General features: G+C 37.3%; 1 non-coding gene across 1 annotated transcript; it reads right to left on the reverse strand.

Moving 5' to 3' along the window:
* Positions 1-5,342: 5,342 nt before the first annotated feature.
* LOC141694541 (small nucleolar RNA R71) lies at positions 5,343-5,449 on the reverse strand. Its single transcript, XR_012563835.1, has one exon. It is a non-coding gene; the product is annotated as a small nucleolar RNA R71 (small nucleolar RNA).
* Positions 5,450-6,845: the final 1,396 nt, after the last annotated feature.

Genomic DNA, 6,845 nt, shown 5'->3' on the forward strand with positions numbered 1-6,845 from the left:
GCCTAGAGTAGAAGAGTGTCAAAGACGTAAGTCACACAAGGTGTCACCGAGGGAATGCAAATGAGAACACTATGACTTAACACTTAGTTTTATGAACCCTATGAATGAGGCCTAGGTAGATCTTAGTGTTTACAAGTAGATAGAGGTCAGTATAGGGTAAAGCCATATTTTTGGTCAAGAGAAATGGGATTACCAAGATTAGGCACTTCGAGTTTTGAGACTAGTAAAATTGTACTATGTTAGTCAATTGGTGGAGATTAAATGAGTGAGATCATTCAATACCCAATGATGCACCAAGTCTAAATAATATAGTACATATACTTAACTGTGCTTATGTGCTCCAAGGGGTAATAATGATAATATATAGTAATGTATGTTGATTTTAGGTCTTATACGAAATAGGACACTAAATGCTACTTGGAGTCAAATTGTGCACTAGCAAGAAGGTCAATTGTTCTTATAAGAGACTTTTATAATGAGAGTTATTATTATTGTGTAGGATCAAGTGAATATAGGAAGCTTTCCATCAAGTCGAGTAGTGCTCCCAGTTTCTCCTAAGCCAAGTCGAGTTCTAGATAAAGCCTTCTCTAAGGTAAGTATTCCGAACCATTCCTTTTTGGACAATGATAGCATGCCTGCTTAAAGATATTGATATTCTTGTCATCATGTTATATTGTTGCAAGCACCCTAATCTTAAATTAAGATATTTCAAATGTTATGCCATGCCTATGATTGTTTCAATTGATCCAAGTTTATTTGTGCACAAATAAAGATCATCCGCTTGTCTACACCTTGCCCCAAATTGACTTAGTACCTATAATTGATATACCCTGATTGCTTGTACCATACCAAAATACCTTCATAAGCTTAAGTATTTCAATTGACTTGATCATAGAACCACTATTGATTTAATACTATAACCCTATACCACTGAAACCTTGAGATATCAATGATCCAACCTCATACTTCTTCATTACCCCTTTATTATCATACCCAAACTTTGTAACTAGATATATGTCATGTAATATACTCGATATTAGAAATCCCTACCTTTGTTGATTATCGTTATGGTTCTTTTCAATACTTTCTTCCTTAGTTGTTGAATCATTGATACTCATCCTTGATGAACCTGCTAGTGAGAAGATAATTCATTTTTGATAAGAGTTTCATAACTCTAATCCTTGATTTATAATTGAAATTTTATCATTTAGAATCCTTGTAATTTCTCTATGGCATCAGTTTTATAAAAGATAATTGCTTTTCAAATAAAAGAATGTTTTTTTGAGATTGGTGGATTTGACTAAGACGTAAGTCCCTTTCACACTTATATATTAGGCTTAAAAGTTGCCTAGGGATCCCAGTTAAAATTTGCTAGAACCCAGCGAGGTTCGGGATTACTTCGCGGCTGATCAACGGCTGTAATCCGTAGCGTCATAGAATGGTTTTTGAGCAATAATTTGATTTGACTTGAATAATGATGCCATCCACCCCAACTCTGAATTATGAATTGCTATATCGTCAACTTTTGTTTCATTATATATCTTGCTGAGAAATTGGCTCACTTCTTGCTATTTATTAATATTATTTCAGCTAGCAAGTATGGTTAGATTCAAACAGACTGCTCGTAAGTCTTCCGGTGGAGATGTTGAGGCTTATGTGAGAGCTCGGGTAATATCGCCAGTGTTTTGTGTGAGGACCGGTAGCTATGTAAAAGTTATAATAGTTTTTAGTGTTGGACTATTCAAATACTGAACCTTCGTGATCTTGAATTATATTGTTGATGGCCGTTTGTAATAATTTTTATTTTTTAGTTGTTATCTTTTGGTTATATTTTTGAGCTGCCACAGTTTAACCTTAGTATCACTATTTACTGGTTTATTTTTCTCAGTTTCTTTTTCAATTTTCTTATCAGAATTAGATCTATTAGTATATCCTAATCCTGATCCCCAACAGCCATTCTCTAAAATTTCCTGAGTTATTTTTCCTGGGTTAGTCCAAAGTTTAATAACCTCTCTTCATTTAGCTAACTCCTTTTTCTCGATAATCATGTTTTCTAACAATTTTTCTTTAACATAAACATCATTATCTCTTTCTTTTTGAATTTCTAGCATGGAAAACAACTCAATTTCTAGGTGATCATTCTTTTTCCTTGACCCAGAGTTCTCACTCTTGATTCTATTGTTCTCTAAAGTTTGATCCCTATAACTAACATGCAGAGATTTAAGAAACAATCTTAATTCACAGATATCATCGGTATCAAAAGCAAGAGTAGTCTGAGGTACCTTTAATTCAACATTGTTAGATCCCATCATCTGAATCTGATGAATCATCCCAGTTTTTCTTCTTTGAGATCAAGGGTTATTTCTTCTCAGCTTTGGGTTTTCTGCAGTCAGCTGTAAAGTGTCCAATTCCATCAGAGTTGTAGCATCTTTCCTTTGTCTTTTCAAGTTTTCCAGATTTTGATTACTTCCAATCAGTACTTCTTCTGTTGTTCCTCTTATCAGAGTTTGAGGAACTGGAACCTTTTCTGGAAAATCTTCTTCCTTTCTTGAAGTTCTTATAGACCATCTTCTTGAAGCCTTTAACCAATAGAGCAACCATTTGTTCCATGTCTTCATTGTTGTCATGATCACTATCAATATCTGATTCAATATCAGTATTTGAGTCATCATCAGAATTTGATGATTCAGTATCTGACTTTGCAATCATAGCTTTTCCTTTGGAGTAGCCTTTTCTCCTAGCTTTCTCCTTTGGCTTCTGTTCAACTTTGAGTGCAACTGGTCTAGACTTGGATCCTTTCTCCTTGCTCCTTTTCTCCATCTCTAGTTCATGAGTTTTCATTATTTCATAGATCTCATCTAGAGGTGTGTTATTAAATTGATAGCTATCCCTTATTGATGTGACCTTAAAGTCCCACTTTTCAGGGAGAGCAAGTAGAAACTTCAAGTTTGAGTCCTCTAAATCATATTCCTTGTCGACAAGAGATGGTTCATTCAACAGCTTTTGAAATCTGTCATAGATCTCAGTTAAGGACTCATTATCTTTTGAGTCAAAGTGCTCATATTCTTGAGTAAGTATTGTCCTCCTGTTCTTCTTGCAGGTGTGCCTTGACACTTTACTTCTAAAGCATCCCATATTTCTTTTGCTATTTTATATCCAATAACTCTATTGGACATAACACTATCAAGACTTTAGTGCAAGATGTGTCTGACTTTTGCATCCTTCATAATAGTGTTGAGTGGCATTTTTGACACTTTATTATGCTCTAATAATCTTTGAATTGATGCATTTATACTCAAATTGTTAAGTGTTTTAACATGTTTTTTAGTGATTTTGCATTTCAGGCATTATCTAAGTAATCAGGTAAATTAGCATTGTTTTGGTGCTAATATGGTGTCTAGGTGTTATTGGAATAAAAGTTCGCGAAGTCCGGCTCGAAGTTGCAAGGAAAACAAAGGAAATTGTTTCTGGCAGAAGTCCAGTGCGCCCGCGCTGATCAAGTGCGCGCGGCCGCACCAGAAGTTCAGAAAGCTAGCGTACCGGTGTTAATCAAGTGCGCGGCCGCGCCGGGTCGGGATGACAAATTCCTGTTTCTACTTGGTTTTTGAGAGAAAGAGTTCTACACTGGATGGGGCTGCTATATAATCAACTTTAGGTCATTTTTAATAAGAAGAGAGACACTTCAGAGCTAAGGAGAAGACGACAAGAGATCTATAGCACGAATCAACAAAGGCGGAGACGATCTAGTTTATTCTTGTGAATCTTTGTTTTGAGTTGTAATTTTGGATGTTAGTTTCTTGTTTTGTTGAACCTATACTCTTGTGTTATACTCTGTTATTTATTCGTTATAAAGACTACGTTTGTTATATCATGTTTTCATCGGAACCCACGTTGATGATGAGTCTGATTATGGGCTAGTCGTTATCGTGGGGTTCTAGCAGATTTATTTATGGATTTCTTAAGTTAAATTGTTGATGCCTTAGTATGTGGTGATTGATTGATGTCCTATTATTGGTTGTGCGTATTCATCTTATGAGCGTCGCGAACTTATAAGATAGTGAGTTAAATATTTAATAAAGCGAAAGTGAATTTAAGGATTTAGAACTTGCCATCCTAGCATAGGTTCATGTATTTGTTATGCATGATTTGTAGGTAATTTTAACCATCTTGCCCTGTGTAATCAAGATAGATAACTTGTGCTTAAACCGTTATGTTGTCAAATTCTATAGACATATATGGTCTCAATATAATTGGTGTCTATTCAGCTTCTATCTCTTTTGTGGATGTCTGGTAGTATGGTACTCGTGCAACGAAATTTGGCGTTTATAAGTTTCGTGTTGTCTGATTAGTGTCATCACAATTGCATGCTAAGGTTAAGAATAATAAGTCTATTGGATGAAGTATTTAATGAAGTTGGAATCCCATGTCTATCATATATATTCATTCAGTCAATTTTAATTCTTGTAGTTATAATTATTAGTTTAATTCTTAGTTAATAACAACTTTAATTTGTTATCGTCTTAGCATTGAATAATAACCATATATTATTGCTTAAGTGCTTGAATTTTTTTATTTAACCAATACAATCTCCGTGGGAACGAACTAGAAAAGATTCTATACTACTTGTGAACTCGTATACTTACTTGTATTATTAGCGCGTGTTTAGTGACTAACAAGTTTTTGGCTCCACTGTCGGGGACTGCAGTGTTAATTTATAGTTTATGTGCTTTCCATCAGTGGTCATTAAAGTTCATTAACTCGGACATTGTTACTTAGTTGTTCCTTGTTTTATTTCAGGTACTTTAGTGAGGGTGTATGCATACGCGTTCGCGTACTCGTAAGAGAACACTGGATAAAGCCGAGGAAGAACTTGTGGTAGTTCGTAAGGAAGTTTTTGAGGGAGAAAAGAAGGTAGAATAAGAAGAGAAAGTTGAAGAACCAGCTTTAGTTGAGATGGGTGATCAAGTAGAAAATTCGAAGGCTTTAATGGACTATTCTCAGCCGAAGATTAATGACATTCAGTCAAGCATCATCAGACCAGCCATCAGGGCTAACACTTTTGAGATCAAGGCAAGCACGATTCAGATGATACAGAACTCAGTTCAGTTTGGGGGTTCTCCTACTGAAGACCCCAACATGCACATCAGGATTTCATCGAGATCTATGACACCTTCAAGTTTAAAGATGTGATTGAAGATGCTATCAAGCTGCGACTCTTTCTATTCTCTCTAAGGGACAAGGCTAAGAGCTGGTTACATTCTCTACCACCAGGGTCTATCACTAAATGGGAAGATCTTGCTCAAAAGTTTTTCACTAAATTCTTCCCTATGGCGAAGACTGCTGCAATCAGGAATACTCTTACTCAGTTTGCTCAGCAAACTGGAGAATCTCTGTGTGAGGCTTGGGATCGATATAAGGAGATGCTAAGGAAGTGCCCACACCATGGCATGCCTGATTGGATAATTATCAACTGTTTCTACAATGGATTGGGTGCTACTTCTAGACCCATGCTTGATGCAGCATCAGGAGGAGCCTTGTGGGCTAAAAGCTATGATGAAGCTTATGAACTTATTAAACTGATGGCTGCTAATGAGTACCAGAATCCTTCCCAGAGGTTGACTCAGGGAAAAGTTACAGGAATTCTGGAGTTGGATGCAGCAACTGTTATCGCTCCCCAACTTAAGGCTTTGACGATGAAGGTGGACTCTTTGGCTAATTATGGAGTTAATCAAATCACCAGTGTCTATGAACTTTGTGCTGGTGCCCATGAGACTGATCAGTGCATAATTTCTAGTGAATCAGCTCAGTTTATGAGCAACTTCCAGCAATCACAGCAACCACTGCCAGCCACCTATCATCCCAACAACCGCCATCATCCTAATTTCAGCTGGAGCAACACTCAGAATGCGGTTCAAAGCCTTATGAACAATATCCAGCTAAGCAGTACAACCCCCCTGGTTTTCAGCAACCGCAATATACACCAAGACAACAACTCTAGCTGCAACAAGCCAATGAAAAATATGAATTAGAGGAGTTGAAGCTTATGTGCAAAAGTCAAGTCGTTTCTATCAAGACCTTGGAAAATCAAATCGGGAAAATTGCCGATGCCTTGCTAAATCATCAGCCTGGTACACTACCTAGTGACACTGAAGTACCAGGAAAGAGGGAAGCTAATGAGCAGGTAAAGACAATCACCTTGAGGTTTGAAAAGGTTGCAAATCCTGAACAAACTCAAGTGTTGACTAAAGAAGCTGGGGCTGAGAAAGAAAAAGAGCAGCAGGATGAAGAAGTGGAACCAAGGAAGACTACTGTTGAGCACACTCCGTCTGAGGGTAATACAGGGGAGAAACAGATCTATCCTCCACTGCCTTTTCCCAAGCGGCTGCAAAAGAAAAAGCTGGATAAGCAATTTGAGAAGTTTCTGGAGGTGTTCAAGAAACTTCATATCAACATACCTTTCGCTGAGGCTCTTGAGCAATGCCGAGTTATGCAAAATTTATGATAGGTATTCTCTCTCGGAAGGTGAAGCTAGATGATTTAGAAACAATCGCTCTCACGGAGGAATGCAGTGCTGTACTGCAACAGAAATTGCCTCTGAAGCTTAAGGATCCAGGAAGCTTCACTATTCCGTGCACTATTCGAAAGGTATCTTTTGACAGATGCTTGTGTTATTTGGGAGCTAGCATCAATCTGATGCCCTTGTCAATCTTCAAGCAGTTGGACTTGCCTGATCCTAAACCGACATATATGACCTTGCAGTTGGCCGACCGTTCTATTACATATCCGTGAGGTATTGTGGAGGATGTCTTGGTCAAGGTGGATAAACTCATCTTTCCTGCTAATTT

The sequence above is a fragment of the Apium graveolens genome, chromosome 10 (genome assembly GCF_009905375.1).
Source record: "Apium graveolens cultivar Ventura chromosome 10, ASM990537v1, whole genome shotgun sequence".
In the NCBI taxonomy this organism is placed as follows: domain Eukaryota; kingdom Viridiplantae; phylum Streptophyta; class Magnoliopsida; order Apiales; family Apiaceae; genus Apium; species Apium graveolens.